Source organism: Ursus arctos, unplaced genomic scaffold, assembly GCF_023065955.2.
Source record: "Ursus arctos isolate Adak ecotype North America unplaced genomic scaffold, UrsArc2.0 scaffold_37, whole genome shotgun sequence".
In the NCBI taxonomy this organism is placed as follows: Eukaryota; Metazoa; Chordata; class Mammalia; order Carnivora; family Ursidae; genus Ursus; species Ursus arctos.
The window spans coordinates 13,394,657-13,411,362 of NW_026623053.1; the positions used below are offsets into that span (position 1 = coordinate 13,394,657).

The window sequence follows — 16,706 nt, forward strand, 5'->3', positions numbered from 1 at the left end:
GCTGAATAAGCATTTGACATAACCCTGATGTGAAAGGGGATCTCTTGCATGTTTAATACAGAATTTATTAAAAGCACGAAGACCCAGACCAAATGAAATTACTTGAGCCTTTTGATTTATATGGTAGTCCTTCAACCCACGTCCTTCCTAGTTAGTTGAAAGCCTGCCACGATATTTTCCCATCTCTAGCTAGTCTCTAAAATAGCTGGAGTTGTTTGCAGGTGGACTTGTAACAAGTCTGCTGTCTGCGGCAGTTGCAGTGAAGGATAACACTGAAGAGAGCCTCTGGAAGTGCCCGTGGTGCTGCTCTTAACTTTAGCCAGAATCTGGTAAGATGAATAAATAGCAGGGTTCTCAGTGACTGTAGCGAATACAGATCTCTGGGCTTAGTCATAACCTCAACTGAATTCTGAAACTCCAGATAAACATGTATCATGTTCATTTCAACTCTTAGCTGTTTCTTAGGCATCTTTGTTTTATGTGTGTGTGTGTGTGTGTGTGTGTGTGTGTGTGTGTATGTATGTGTGTGTGTATTTACCCCCCTCCCCAAAACTGTGGCCTGACAGTGTCAGATAAGGAACAGTGTGTTGCCTTTTGTTTTGGGAAATGAAATGGATTTTCCTGGTGCAGCTGATTGCTACTAAGAGAGAGAAAGGAGGAGGCACATGTCAGTTCAGTTGATCAATATGTCCACTTGGAATCAGGGAGTGGTCTTTTGGCTCAGTGCTGCTGAGTTAATAGTTTTTATTTGAAAAGTCTAATAGGAAAGAATGGCAACCCCTGAGTTTCTCTTCTTTTAGGCTGTTTATTGAGCCTAAAAGAGATATATCCTGGAAGCAGGAAAAGCAATACCTCTAGGCAGCTTGCAGTGATTCTTTTTTTTTTTTTTTCAATCATATTGGTCCCATTAGGCACTAGCTGGAATGAGAGACCTTAGATTTTAATTAGTTTGTTTATACACATCGCATCCATACTATTCTTGGTCCTTGAAGCTTATGTGGCTGACATGCAGCTATTTGGGATGGGAGAGGTCAGCTCAACCTGTTTTATTGCAAGCACTTAGGAGTATGAATTGTTCCTTGCCTGCTTTTTTGTTGTATAATGTGAACAGAAAGCTTTGCCGGGACTGCTGGGTGTGAACGCAGCTAAGTCAGAAGCTCTAAGGTGACAGGGAGGAGTCCTAGATGGAGATGGGGGAAGGGAAAGTGTATCTAGTTGCTGGATTATGAGTCTGGAGAAAATCACTCGGTGCCCATTAAAATTCTTTTAAAGTATTACTTCCAAGGAAAAGCAACGAAGAAAGACTTGTTTGGTAACATGAATTGTTAGGAGTAAAAATAACCAAAGGCAGCATTTTAATGAGTTTTCTATTTGCTTTATTTTTGTTTCTTTTGTCTAATAGTGTGTTCAGCTGCTTCATCATGGGTGATTTGTACAATTACTGGAAGTCGCAGAAGCCAGATTCCTTAAGGGCAGTGTTAGAAAAAGTGGAGTCATGCTTTGAGGGTGGGGAAGGCGCTGGTGGGTGTGGGCTGACGCAGTTGTCTGGTGGAATATCCTCTCTATTCCGAGGAACCTGTGACTTCCCCCTCCCCCCTTGCAAGTATTCAAAATGCAGTTACAGTTCTCCAACTTTATGCTTTTGTGCTCTTTTTGCTCCAGGAGAACAAAGCCCTAGTAATAGGAGCTGTCATCCTGATGCTCGGTTTCTTTGCAGAGGGCCACAGCCCGGGCTGCTCTCTGATTAGCTGTGTGTCTTAATTACTGGCTAAGGCTATTTCACTTGCCTTACTTTTAATATATCCCCAAGGGGTTGGATGGGGTGTGTGTGTATGGGGGAAGGGAGAGATTGCTCTGTGGCTGCATTTAGTGGTGTTTCACTGAAACTTTCTAGAATTTAGAGAATTTTCTTTCAAAATGATGAGCAAAAGATCATCAAGACCATGTTTACTATGTGGCCAAGTTTCCACCATGGGAGCCTCACAAGAAGTTAACCTCCTCCATGCTTTTAGTTATGGCTTTTTCTTTTCTTTTTTTCTAAATTACAAAGTTGCAAAGAAGTTAATTAATTTTGGGAGTGAGAAAAATAGAATCAAAATAACAGCCACAGCTATCATTTATTCAGTTCTTATTATGTACCAGGCACGATGTTAGATGGATCTAACATCGTATATATCTCGTTTAGGCCTTATAATGACACTATAAGATAGAGAATAATAATTTCACTTTACAACATTAGGTGATATTCATGTTTCGCAGAAACCAAGTCTTAGCCATGTTAACAAATTTGGCTAAGGTCACATAGTTAAGAAGTGATTGGGTCAGGATTCTAAACTGATGTGATTTGAGTGTGATGCCCACATGCTTACTCACAGACGTCTTAGTTTTATGACATCTTAACTGTGTGGACCATACAGAGCAGTCATCTTTATCACACTCACTCCACCCTTCTCATTCTAATTGGAAAATCAGATTTCACATTTTCACATGTGGAGTGAAATCCCATTTATGGCACCAAGTGCAATTTTCCTGTGGGGAAGCACTTGAATTTTGGTGAGGTTCCTTGTCTGATCCTAGAGATTTAAGTAATGCAGTGCTGATGCTCAGAACTTTTGCCACTACCCTTGGTCAACACATCTTTCTAGCAGGATCTGCATATGGGAAATGCCAAATGAATGAGTGTGAGCATGATGGAATTGTACTAAAAGCAAGTCTTATCTAGGTCAGTAATGAATCAAGTTTGTTGTACCTGTCTTATCAGCTCCATATATAATATTCTGCTAACTTTAAGACATTTGCATTCCCTGGTAATACCAGGCGAGGAACAGAAGAGGAGAATTCTCTCACAGCCAGAAGGTGTACTCCAAATCCATCTCTCGGGTCAAGAAGATCAAAAGAGAGTTATTTTGCTGAGTATCTCAGTGGCTGAATCCAAATGCTGCCTGTCTCTGACAGAGTACCAGAATGATGGTATTGTGCAACATCCTGGAAGCCTTGTGTTTGAGGAGAGCTGATACAGTCATCTCTGCATCATCTTGCCCATCCCCAGCTATCCACGCCCAGCGTCATTAGTGGGCTCTGAGGGCTGTTCTTTGTTTGACTGTGGGGCTAATGCATACACTGACAGCACATTGATATTGATTTGGGTATGGTGAATACTTAGAAATATCATTCCACGGAGCTCATTAGCCTTTTCTAGGTTCTGGGAAGAAGTTAACCTTTGTCCCAGTTTGCTCCAAGGAGGCCCAAGCTTGTGTCTGCATGAGCTAGAGAAATGAGAGGCTGATAGGAAAGCAGTAAGTTACTGGGTACAGTGATTACATGAGTTAGATTATTAATTAGGGAATAAAAAAGCCAGTGGAAGTTAGGGAAGTTGGTAGACCTGCTACATGTGTCTGATTTCCTCCTATTTCCAGTTCTAGAGTGAGTGAATTACAATTTGTTTTGATCCTATGGAATCAGTTCAATTCAACTAGTATTATTGAGTATCTACTATGTGCCGGGCAATGTCAGGGAACATAGCAGTAAACACGACAGATGCAAATCTCTCCCCACCCCCCTTATTTTAGGGAGGGGAGACAAAGATAAACACGTAAATTTAGAGTGGAATAATTTATTCTCTCTAATACTGTAATACTACTATTTCTATTTAGTTCTGTTCCACTTGCTAATAGATAAACCCATTATTTCTACACATATGTATAGGTGCATATGCATATATGGTCTACATGTGGAGGTAAAATTGCTGCATCAAATAATAGCTTCTTTTTTTTTTTTTTTTTGCTTGAGTTTGGATTAGAATTTTGCTGGGTGTAGACAAAATGTGTATGGCAATTAGTATTTTGTTAGTATATGCTGTTTTGAAAAGTATAATTGTAATCAACCAAAAAGTACATGTCCATCTCAATTGTCATAAACTTGACATAAGGAAATATGAAATGTATATGACAGATAAGTTAAGGAGAGATTTTTTTCATTTTTATAAGATATTTCTCACTTTTTTAAAAAAGGTTTTATTTAGAGAAAGAGTACAAGCAGGGGCAGCGTCAGAGGGAGAGGGAGAGAGAGAATCTCAAGTAAACTCCCCCTGAGTGTGGAGTCCGATGCGGGGCTCAATCTCACGACCCTGAGATCACAACCTGAGCTAAAATCATGAGTGGGACGCTTAACTGACTGAGCCACCCAGGTGCCCCTTAAAGATATTTCTTACTTTTAAACACTGTCTAGAGTGCCCTCTAAATTGAATGTTTTAGGCTGTGTGCCAGTGGAGGTATGTGCATATGGGTACAAGCACCAGTCACCTCCAGCCATGAGCAACGTGTCCATGCCTCCTAGTATGCCTTACAAACATCACTTTAAATGGGAAGCATTTCTTTAAACAATTATATTATCTCATGTATTTAAAACTATGATTGTAATTGCATAACTTTCCTGAAATTTTTCAGGTGCATGATCATACATATATAAGGTGTGTCTGACTTGTGACAATCACTTGGAGATTGATTACTATTCTTTGGTGGCGATTGCACATACCAACTCTGTAAGTGGGCCATGAGTGGGATGGCTTTTTGTGGGAGTATCAGTTTTTACAGGACTTTGGTCATAGCAATAGACTTTTAGATATAAGGAAAAAGGTTTTTCACCATAAGCATATTACCCATCAGTAGGTGGATCCTCCAGCTGGTTTTAAGACTTGGTGAGGACAAAGGAGAGACTTTGTTTCCCTTGTAAGCCATCAGCCATGTTTTTGTCTGTTTTTCAGCAAAAGGTCATGCTTCAGACTCTTCCAGCCATCTTGAGGCTGGGTGTTTTGAGTCATGAAAAGAAATGGGGAGAGAATGTGGAATCTTTAGGACAGGGTCTTAAGCCTGACAGTTCATGGGCGGAACATGGCTTGCAGCTTGTTTTGTATACTTCCAGATCAGGCTTCCTGGGTTTGCAGCCTGTGCTTACATAGAGCCTTTGTTAAGAAGCATCCACACTCGGGGCGCCTGGGTGGCACAGCGGTTAAGCGTCTGCCTTCGGCTCAGGGCGTGATCCCGGCGTTCTGGGATCGAGCCCCACGTCAGGCTCCTCCGCCATGAGCCTGCTTCTTCTTCTCCCACTCCCCCTGCTTGTGCTCCCTCTCTCGCTGGCTGTCTCTATCTCTGTCAAATAAATAAATAAAATCTTTAAAAAAAAGAAAAAAAAAAGAAGCATCCACACTTGATTTAAAGTTCTGTCATCTTGAAATTCTTTTCTTTCTTTCTTTCTTTCTTTCTTTCTTTCTTTCTTTCTTTCTTTCTTCTTTCTTTTTTTGGGGGGAAGCATCTTGAAATCCCCTTTTTTTTTTAATCTTTTTTAAAATCTTTTTTTTAAAAGATGTATTTCTTATTTGAGAGAGAGAGAGAGAGAGAGTGAGAGAACACGCACATGTGTGCAGGTAGGGAGGGGCAGAGGGAGGGAGAGAATCTCAGGCAGACTCCCCGCTGAGTGCAGAGCCTGATACGGGGCTCAATCCCACAACCTTGAGATTATGACCTGAGCTGAAATCAAGAGTCTGAGGCTCAACTGACTGAGCCACACAGACACGACCCCCATCTTGAAATTCTTAATAATTTTAAGATTTATTTATTTATTAGAGAGAATCCTCAAGCAGACTCCCCTATGAGCATGAAGCCCGATGAGGGGCTCCATCCCAGAATCCAGAGATCTGGATGACCCTAGCCCAGATCATGAGCTGGCTGCTTAACCAACTGAGCTACCCAGGTGCTCCCTTAATAATTTTTGAGCAAGGGGTTCTGTGTTTTCAGTTTACTCTGGACACTGCAAAAATGTAGCCAGTCCTGTATGGCTATTTCGATATAAAAAAATTGACACACAAATTTAAGTTCCAAGCTTCTTTTTAAGAATTAGGTGACGTGGCTCACTTGGCAAGAGTTGATGTAGCAGTATTCTCCAATTCATCAGCATCTGCACACCAGTCCCATTCATTTACCCCCAGCGGCTACTGCCTGAGCCCTGTGGATACTTGAGTTTGAGACCTCTGCTCTGGAATAATTCAAACAGAAACTGTAGAGCTTAAAATAACTGAAGTGCCATTGTCAAAACAACCCAGAGCAAAGGCCCCATACGTTGTAACTTAGAGGTGTCCATGGTAAATTCAGTGCCATGCACAGTAATTCCATGGCATTTCTTTTATAGGCAATGGGGGACATATTACATTATACCTGAAGATATTGGGTAGGTCAGGCTTATTTGTCATTACCATTGCTTTCAGGGGAGAAATCAAATCTTTGCAAAGCAAGCTAATTAACTATCCTGTGGCTCATTGTTTATGTTTATTCTCCCGCCCTTTGTTTACTCCTTGATTACTTTTATCACTTCTTTAATTCTCATTTGAATTACACAACATTTTTATGCTGGCTGGGTTTTTTTTTTTTTTTTTTTTTTTTTTTTTTTTTTTTTAGCATTATCCTTTTTTAATATTGTCTCTCTGGGAGACTGGGGGCCTATAATTTGAGTTTATACTACTGCAGGAAGAGTTCACATTTTTTTTTTTTTTTTTTTTTTAGTTAAAAAGGGAAATACAGTCAATATTTATAATGAACCCTTCCCTAGCAAGGCAGTTCTAGTCATGCTAATGTTTGTAAGTCAGATCCACCATTACTATTTGTGATAATGAGATGCTGGTGACAGACTCTTGAACCTTATAGTATGTGAAGCATTCTGACCCATCATGTTACAGTGAGAAGTGGCTGTATTAATCTACAGATGTGCAGAGACTTGTTAGCGAATTAATGCGAATGAAGGATGGCACTTGCTGCACAGGAAAATGATAGTTTTTTTTTTTTTTTTTGCCGGATGAGAGTAAGCTAAAACCTGACAGATACATAAGGGGCTCTTGTGGTTGCTTAGAGGACTAGGGGGCGTTGGAGTCTTCTCTAAGGATCAAGCCCCAAGGACTCATGGCCTTACCATGTACCCTGTAACAATCCTAATGCCTACCGTGGCCGCCGTTGTACAAGCTGTAGAACCAGCTGTGTGAGGTAATTTTGCTATTCAGATACCTACCATGTATAAGATCACGTACTGAAGGAACAAACACTTAACAAATTAGGACAAAGGCATGCACACGTCTATTACTTGGAGAACTTTTCATAGATTTAACATCCTGTTGTCAGGGCTCTGCTGGCAGGCGGTCCTGACTAGTTATTCCCTTGTGTTGGAGGGACCCTGAGATGGAGCTCCAGGCATATCTGAGGCTGCCTTCATCTTTTGTTCTTTTCATGCAATCCCTTGATTTAAATGTTTTCTCTCTTTTTTTTTAAGATTTTATTTATTTATTTGAGAGAGAGAGCTGGTGTGCCATGTAGTGCACACAAGTGGGGGGAGGAACAGAGGGAGAGAGAGAGGCAGGCTCCCTGCTGAGCAAGGAGCCAGAAGTGGAACTCGAACCCAGGACCCTGGGATCATGACCTGAGCCGAAGGCTGACGCTTAACCAACTGAGCCACCCAGGTGCCCCTAAATGTTTTTTCTTAAATAACACCTTACTTTAGGCACTCAAAATCATTGTTTTGTACTCCTCTCAGCTCTTTCAATTCTTTTTTTTTCTCTTTTTTACTTTTTCATTTTAATTCAGCTCTTTCGATTCTTAGTGCTCATAGTTTGTTTCTATCCCTCCAGTCTCTCTCTTACCACTGTCACCTGGGATAGCTCTGGACCCACCATAATCCTCTCCACCAGCAGCCCCCCAGGCTCCTAGCTCCGCTGCCACAGTGTATTCCCATCACATTAGCATAAAAACAGCCCATCTAAAACCAAGTGATACTGCAGCTCCCCTTGTGAGGTAATCTGCTTACATTTAGCTTTAGTAGTTAATTCAAACATTGCACTCAATTTAACCTGTTTTTTATTTTTTTTGTGTATGAAGTAAAAGGGAATGACTCCTTAAAATTTATATTAGCCACTCTTGCAGGCAGTCCATGTGGCATCAACTAGAAATAGCCAAAATAGCAGGCCCTTATGTTGTAGAAGACTATATGCAAAAATGAAAACAGATGTGCAAATATAGTTTTAAAAAAATTTGTTCTTTAGTGTCATTCTTATATTGCATTTTCAATTAAAAATAAATGAAAATAAGGAAGGGGGGGATGGTGAGAAGGTGGACAGCACAGCAAGTTACCACAGCAATACATCTTTCCTCGGCCTTGACCAGGAGTGGCATACAGCTTCTAGGACACTCTAGGGGAATACCTGTCTCCGAAGAGCAGCTGCTCAAAGAGAAAGGACAGATCTGAAAATAAAGGCAAAAAATAAAAACAACCTCTAACACTGGCTCAGAGAACTAATGATTGCTTCAAGAACTAATAAAGAATTAGACTGATGAGTTGAGATACATGGTTTTCACTAACTTAGTAATAAATAATTGATACCATGATTTGTAAACATTTGAATTTTGACTAATTAACCTGAAAAGGAATAGGCTAAGAGGCAGAGGACCAAGAAAAAGGTAACATAACCAGCTTAAGAAGGGATGTGTTTCACCATGATATTTTTTACTTGGAGGGTTTTTCCTTTTGGTCTTTGTCTGGTTAATATTATTAGGCTTATTGTGAATAAGCCTATATTTTATTTTCATTTTTTTTTATTCTTTAAGAACATGACAAAAATCATAATCTTTGGTATGCTGTTTTTCTCTGGTTCTTAGATGTTAGATTTAACACCATCCTTGTATAAATACCGCATATGATTAAAAACCTAAACAGGTAGTAAAATGAGTGCTGTCAACCAGCTTGAGGAGAAAAAAATGTTCATTTTCAAAGATAGTCTAGAACTTCCGATGGTGATGGAAATGTCATATTACCAAAGCTAAAGTGATTTTTTACAATAACTTGCACCAAATGAGGGTTTCCATTTTGGGTTTTGGAATCCTAATATCCAATTAATTTACACATATGTATATAGACTGTATTCTCTGTGCAAGAGCTTAGTGGTAGGGGAGGTGGACAGGTATTGCTCCATGGGAGCAATAGCTAGGTCTCCCTTCTTGAATCACGCTATCTGCTGACACCCTAAACCTAATCACTAAACAAGAACAGAGCTCAGGAGGATGGATTTTGGAGCTAGGTGTATTTACCTTTGAATCTTAACTCTAACATAAAATTATTAGGTCTATGATCTTGAGTTTCCTAGAGTGTCATTTTCCCCATATATAAAATGGGGAGAACATCCATTTTATAGGATGAAATGAAGTATTTTTATGTAATGTTATTGGCACAAAGTATTTGATAAGTGAAAGTTATTATTATTTCACTTTTCAGAAGTAGTGGGATAAGATTAGTATTCTTCCAAGAAATATAATTTCTCAACTCCAATCCTGAAACCAAGGAAATAATTTTCAGAGCTTTCATAAATGGAAAGGAAAATCCATTAATATTCTTTAAGTGCTTATACTGTGCTATGTACATATATTATTTCACTTAATTTCCTTTCCCTGCTTAATTTTTCTCCAAAGCACTTATCACCATCTGCAAACATTTTTCTTGTTCTCTCCCCTTAGTATAAAGCAAGTTGCATGAGAGCAGAGATTTTTGTCTGTTTTGTTCATTGATGTTTCTTTAGCTCCTAGAATAGTGCCTGGCATATGGTGGGTGCTCAATAAATATTTGTTGCAAGAATGAATGAATCTGGGGTGCCTGGGTAGTGCATTCAGTTAAGCAGCTACCTTTGGGATCAAGCCCCACGTCGTTCTGTCCCTCCCCTCTGTCCCTCCGGCTCCCTGCTCAGTGGGGAGTCTGCTTCTCCCTCTGCCCCTCCCCCCATTTGTGTTCTCTCTTTCTCTCTCTCTCTCTCATAAATAAATAAAATCTTTTTAAAAAAAAAGAATGAATGAATCTACATAACCCTATGAGGGAGGCAATATGATTGTATTTGATAAGTAGTAAATGAATTCTCTTGCAGTGATGCTTTTCAAGGTTCTAAACATCCTTGAGTGATTCTTACTATTCTAGATAGCATGCCAAGAAGCCCTTGTGGCTGATGGTTAGGCCATCATGTACCATCCAATTATTCTAAATTTTCCATTGAAAGCACCGATATTGCCCAGGCAGTTCTGATGGGCTCCCCCTCTTTACAGGGTTTCTGCAAGGGACTTGGGGTTTCATAGGTCATTTGAAAGATGCATTGAGTCTTCTATTGGTGGTTGTTTCTTTCTTTCTATCTCTCTTTAGTGAACTCGAGTCTCAGAAACAGTTGTTTATTCTTCTTTAAACCGTGAATCCTTAGCTATGAATCTCAGACTGATGGATTGGTGGATATTGAAAGAATATTCAGGGAAAAGACCAAATAGGGGGAATGAAAAGCCATAGCAGTCAATCCGTGCCTTTTGCTATTTAAAATGCTCTAATGAGAAGTAAAGCAAAGCAGAGGCACATAGAAATACAGTTGTTCGGCCAGAACATATAGCCTCATAAATGAAGGGAATAATTAATATAGCTTATTTCTGCCATTTATGTTGAATTAGAAGCAAACTGTCTTTTAGCAGTGGATACCTATAGCTGAATTTTGTACTAAAGACATAGTCTAACTGTCATGCTTTTGAAATGAGTGTTTTTCAGAGAGCAGGTGTGAGATTTTTTTTTCTTGAAATTCAAACCATTTTGACAGCATCCTATTTTTAGAATGCCTTTCTCTGTAAAAAAGGCAAAACAATATCCAAAAGTAATTAGAAAAACATCCTGGGAGAAGGCTGTGTTCTGGTTGTACCGTAATAATAACAGGCTGAATAAGAAAATGTAATGCTGTTAAAATTTAAAACTCATAGTGTTTTTATTTTATGGCTATGAAACATATTGAATATGTTTACTTTAGCAACCTCATCAAGCTACAGGATAAAAATTATGCCTCATGAAAATTTTCTTTCATCTGCAATACATGCCATGGCCAGTTGAAATACACAAGGATATTATTGTGTTCAAACAGAATCTGATTCTGACTTATTTTTTAGAGCCCTGGACTGGAAATAAGGAACCCAAGTTTTAGTATCTGCTGACATAATCTTCCTAAACATTAGTTTCCTCTACAATAAAGCAAAAGGATTAAATTTAAATGATTTTTTGTTTCCTTTTAGCTCTAATATTTTATGCCCCACTGACAGGGTTCTCCATACCTTTCAATTGTTCAGTTGTGTGATTTTCCCAAAACAGGGTTCCATAGAGTCTTTTAAATTTGCTTAGTGCCCTCATGTAGATGAAAACATTTTCATTTATCACTGTGTCTCACACTTGTGTCTTTCATTAACTTGTGTTTCACGGTAGTCTTGGTGCTTAACCTATGGTCAATGCGTAAGTTTTCACCTACACCAGCAAGTTATTGTCTTTTAAACCCACTTTTTAACAGTTTCCTTATCTTGCAAATTCATGTATTTTATATTTGTTCTTTCTCTTTTTAGCCATAACACGTATTTTCTGTTACTGAGTTGAGTGAAATGTTTGGTTCTCCTTTACCCTTTCTAATGGATGTGAAATCTTTTTAGAAAGTCACACTGCTGTACCAGCCATTCGTAAAAAAAATACCAGTGTTTGTGCTTTTATAAGGTCAAATCATATGGAATTTCCATTTTTGTAAGTCAAAAATGGCCAAACATTTGTGGTTTCATGTGGTTCAACCCACTGATTTGTTAATTATCATGGTAGTGTAAGTCTTTACTATTTTTATATATCCGTAACCACAGTTAGTCCTTAAATGAGTAAGTGAAATAATGCAAAGAGCACACAGACCGATCTGGGATTGAATTCGGCTTTTCTGCTACTAAAATGTTACTTGGGCAAGTTGCTGAACCTCGCTGAGTTTCAGTTTCTTCGTTTGAAAAATGGAAGTGCTGACACCTGCCTCACAGGCTTGCTGAGAATGTCCATGATCCCCAGTATGGCGCCTGTTACATGCTTCCCACTCAGTCATTGGTCATGATACTGTTAGAGTGTAACCATTATAGTACTCCTTCAATCATAAATATCTAAATGTTTAGCTATTAAAGCAAACAAGTGAACCTAAACAGACTAAATGAGAAATGGTTAGGAGAAAGGGCAGATTTCTGGAATCTTATCCTCAGGACAGAGTAGGTTTTTGACAAGGTTACTAAGGGTCATTTTGAGGGAGAACAGGAAGGCTGTCTTTCGTGTTATCCTCAGAATACTGTCTCTGGAATAATAATTCCATAATTTATCTGGCATCTGCAAATTTACTTCAACTGTTTTCCTTTTTATATTTTGTTTTTTGAGAGGAGCAGTAATAAACTGCTTTTATGAAAACTATGGACTACTATATTGTATGTCAATATAGCAAATAGATTTTAAGTTTTACTCTGTAAAATTGTTTGAGCTAAAAAACGTCGTAGAGATGAAATGTTCACAAGCATTCTATATATTTAATGCCTACTACATAAATAAGTTGAATATTTTACTTAGTCTAAAATGGCTCCCATGAGACCATGAGCCCTGGTCCTAGACTGGAAGAGACAAATCTTTAACTCTCATCCTTCTCTCTGGATGATCCTATGCTTGCTGATCCTGTAGCTATATGCTGATGACTCATGAATTCAGATTTTTAGGCTCTGGTTATTTTTTTCTGAGATTCAGACTTCTATTTCTCCTGCCTTCGGTATGTCTTCTGAATCTTCCATGAGTACTTTCACTCTGCATACCTAAAATGATCTCATGCTCGTCCCCATTCCAGACTTGTTCCTTTTTCTGAACTCTCTGGAATAAAACCTTGCCTTCAATCCTGTCCCTCAGGGTAGAGACTGGGCATCATCATCCGTAGCTTCCCATTCCATCTCTCCCCTCCCAGACGCTAATCTGTGGAGTCACCAAGTCCTGGAGGGTTTCTAATTCTCTGGGCTTTGGCGAAAATGAGGTTATAATTTTTTATTCTGTGATGGGTTTAGGTCATCCTCCCTGACCATTTGGCTTTCCCTTTTTACATAGACCTGATATTATTAGACATTCTGTCATGGAAGCTCCTTCCATCCCCATGATCTTTCTAGCTGTGCTCTGAACTTTTTGAGTTCTGTTAAAACCTGTGTCCAGGGCAACCTCATTATGGCTAGTGTGCTGTGCTGAAGAGGGGAGAAAATGCATGGTGCGAGCACTGGATGGGAACTCTGACAAACAGAGGTGTTACTCTAAATGGAAAGAGTTTGGTATTTTTTTCACTTTGAAATAAAAATTTATCTGATCAGAGAGTTCCAAAAGTTGATATAGGAAGTTACTACATCCTGACTCTAGAGGATTACATACTGCTGACTTCAGCACCAGAATGTATTTCTTTTTTTGCAGGCATGATTCTCATTTGTCTTTTTGAATTAGTTCCAATGGACAGAAGCCAGTTTTAACTCTGTGACCTATAACACTGGCATTGTTTACAGTAATGTTCACATGAGAACAAAGCAGTGACCTCCCCCCCCCCCCCGAAGGATTCAGACAACTGGTTCCCATGAGGAAGGCAGGTGGCATGTTGGTGAGCTGGGCTTGGGGTCAGTTAGAACTTCTGAGTTCAGATCTCAGTTACATACTAGCTCTGTGCTTAGGGAAAGTTTCCTAGCCTTTCTGGGCTCTGCTTTTCTTCCTAGTACCTGCCTTGTCAAGTATTGTGTAGTTTAGACATGTGTGTAGTGTACCTAGCACAGTGGCTAGGATACAGGAAATTCTGAGGAGTGGTAAGTGGAGGCTAGGGCTATTCCTAATGTAAAGGGAGGAGGACTACTAGGTGGGTGGCCTCACTGCCTGGCCTTTTTTTTAGGAGAGTTTATGTTCCTGTCCCAGACCTGTGGGATTTCAGTGGTCAAATACGTCTAGTACCAGTATCTTGTCCAACAACCCTGTTTCTCCCCTAAATTCGACAGGAACTGTCACATTACATGACCAATATTTACATATCAAATTTTATTTTCCTTATGCTTCCTTTAATTTGTGGAGAATGTTCTGTAGAAAAATGTTTTTTGGGCCCAGTGAATAGTAAAATGTACCATTAAAACTCATAATCTTGTTGAGGGAAATTCCACATTTGACAATGTGCATTTACTTCTCTAATACAGATTCCGTTCACACAGTCTGCTACACACTCATTATTAAAATACTGCATACAGTTAACTTCACATTTTCCCCACAGATGTTGAATATGCAAGCAGACACAAGGATTATGCATCCTCTGTCAGGGAACAAAATTGCCTAGAGGGGTTCTCTCGGTACAGGTAAAGCTTTGCCTTGGAAATGATTATGTGATTTAGCAAGGAAGGGTTAATTCTCCTTACCCTGTCAGCTGTGGTATAGCCTGGAGCCTCTCCACTTGAATTGCCTCCATCACTGAGTTCCAGATATGTCTGGCTATGTCCACAGAATGTCTGCCCTCTGTGATGAGTTGATAGTTTGTGCTATCAGTGAGCAGAGTGTACTGGCACCAAAGAAGAGATTTCTGAAAAGAATTCATCCTAGGAGAGGAGGAGTCAGCCACAACAAGCTTTAATCACCAGACAGTGGAGTGATTCTGAGCCCGGGTTGATGTGGGTCACGAGGTTTCCTCTCCCCGTCACTCCCTGGACAGAGCTGAGTCCTATAAAGACTGAGGAGGAGCCAGTGGGCTGGACATAAATGCTGTCTCACTAGAGAATGCGCACCTCATTTGAGCGTAAGACCACTGCTTCAGCAGCCTTCAGCAAAATACGTTGTGCTAGAGGGAGAAAGCCATGTTCTCTTTCCATGGTTGCTCTAACTGGAACTTTTCAAATTCTTTTGATTGACATCCATATCTATTAAAAAATATCTAAGCCCTCTCATATAAATATATCACATATTTTATGAAACACACACAAAAGTGAAAATTAAAAAGGATGAAACAAAAATTGAACAGAAAACTTAATATTTTCTTCACACTCCTAATGGTGTGCCTTGTGTCTTCCATGGAGTGAGCCCTTACCTTTCAGACCACTGTTCCAGAGCATCAGTGGGAAAGGCCTTGGTGTAGCCTTCCTGGCAAAGGTGCCCACGTTGTAATGAGTGTGCACGCATGTGAGACCTGTGCTGAAACTTCATGAGATTCTACATAGGGTGCCCCCCCTTTTTTCTCAGGGAGCTAGACTCTGGTGAGGCAGGTAAGAGAAAGAAAAAGAAAATCTAAGACATTACTAATAATGTAATTTTATTTGTACCTCCAGGCTGGTGAGCCCTGGGGAAAATTGGGTTGTAGAAATCAAAAATATTTCTTTTTTTTTTTAATATTTTATTTATTTGACACAGAGACAGCCAGTGAGAGAGACAGCTAGTGAGAGAGAGATAAGCAGGGAGAGTGCAAGAGGAAGAAGCAGGCTCCCAGCAGAGGAGCCTGACGTGGGGCTCGATCCCAGAATGCCAGGATCGCGCCCTGAGCCGAAGGCAGACGCTTAACGACTGAGCCACCCAGGTGCCCCAGAAATCAAAAATATTTCTGAGACAGTATGTCTGCACTGCATTTTAGGGATTACCTCAGCCTTTAATATATGTAACTCCTCAACAACTCTGTATAGAGTATAAATTGTGGAAATTGAGAATTTCCTTAAGCCAATTTGATCACATCCAGTTCTCAGATTCTTTTTGGAAATCATAGTAGCCACCCCAGAATTCTGAGATGGTGATAGTTTACCACTCTTCCACAGCCTTGCTATCAGATTGTAATGAAGGCAAGCCTCCAGCAGAATTTACTACACAGCAGATATTCATTGGACCACCACTCATTAGCAAAGTAGGCACAAAATATTTTAGATGATCTGTTCGGTGGGTTTGATGAAGTCCTAGCTCTCTTTCCTTTTAGGTGGTTCCAACTGTATATTGAGTAAAAGCTTTACTCAAGGTAGGATTCTGCATCATTTAGTAAGTATCATGCAATCAGAAATTATTTTAAACCAGTGGTTATAGACAAGGACATATTAGGGATCGAGCCTCAGACAGCATTACTAAGGGGTGTACCTGAGGACTCTTATCCTTTCTCTTTGCAAGTATTTCTGCAGTATTTTAGCTAATTTGCATACCTTGAATATCCTTAATTTCACTAAGGAAAATCTACTTCTGACTTTCAACTTGCAAAATGGTAAAACTGGTTATTCAGGTAGTACTGAGGCTACCCTCTTTCTGATATAATGCTGGCTGGCACATACCCTTGACTCCTGAACTGTATGTTCCAGATAACATTTTAGCTGACTACACCTAGAAATGAAGCTTAAACAGTCATACAAGTCACATAGATTATGCTGAAGTATATTAAAGTACATTACAGATCTTGTAACATTGGGTTCCCATTTTACACTGAAGCTTACGACCTGTGAGGGGTGGATCAAAAATGGAATCCAGGTGTAAATGACTTTCAATCCCATGTTCCCTTTGTAATACCAGTGTACCTGGCTACATGTACTTCTGGTGCTGGCCTCCTGAGATTGAAGCCCTTTGCTCCTTGGCCACTTTTTAAATAAAGTCTAAAATTTAGTTAATAGTAATATACCAATAGTAGAAAATAAGGAATCCACCTCTTCTGCTGACCTGGTCCCTCCTATAACTCTTTCTGAGGAGAGGAATGACAATCCCTATCAGAATTATGAGGTTTTGCTTACATTCCCGAAAGGTGGCTTTGGTTGCTTTGATTCTTACAACTCTTTTCCTCAAGGAATTTGGAATATGTTTTCCAGGGCCTGGAGGACATT

The 16,706-nt window shown here is 39.7% G+C and overlaps 1 protein-coding gene across 1 annotated transcript in view; it reads left to right on the top strand.

The window, feature by feature from the left end:
* The first annotated feature begins 236 nt into the window (after positions 1-236).
* The window catches only part of AKAP6 (A-kinase anchoring protein 6), a 457,477-nt gene continuing 441,007 nt past the window's right edge, over positions 237-16,706 (top strand). The window contains exon 1 of the mRNA XM_057306386.1: positions 237-329. The gene's annotated coding sequence lies outside the window, so the exon portion shown is untranslated. The remainder of the gene's footprint in view (positions 330-16,706) is intronic.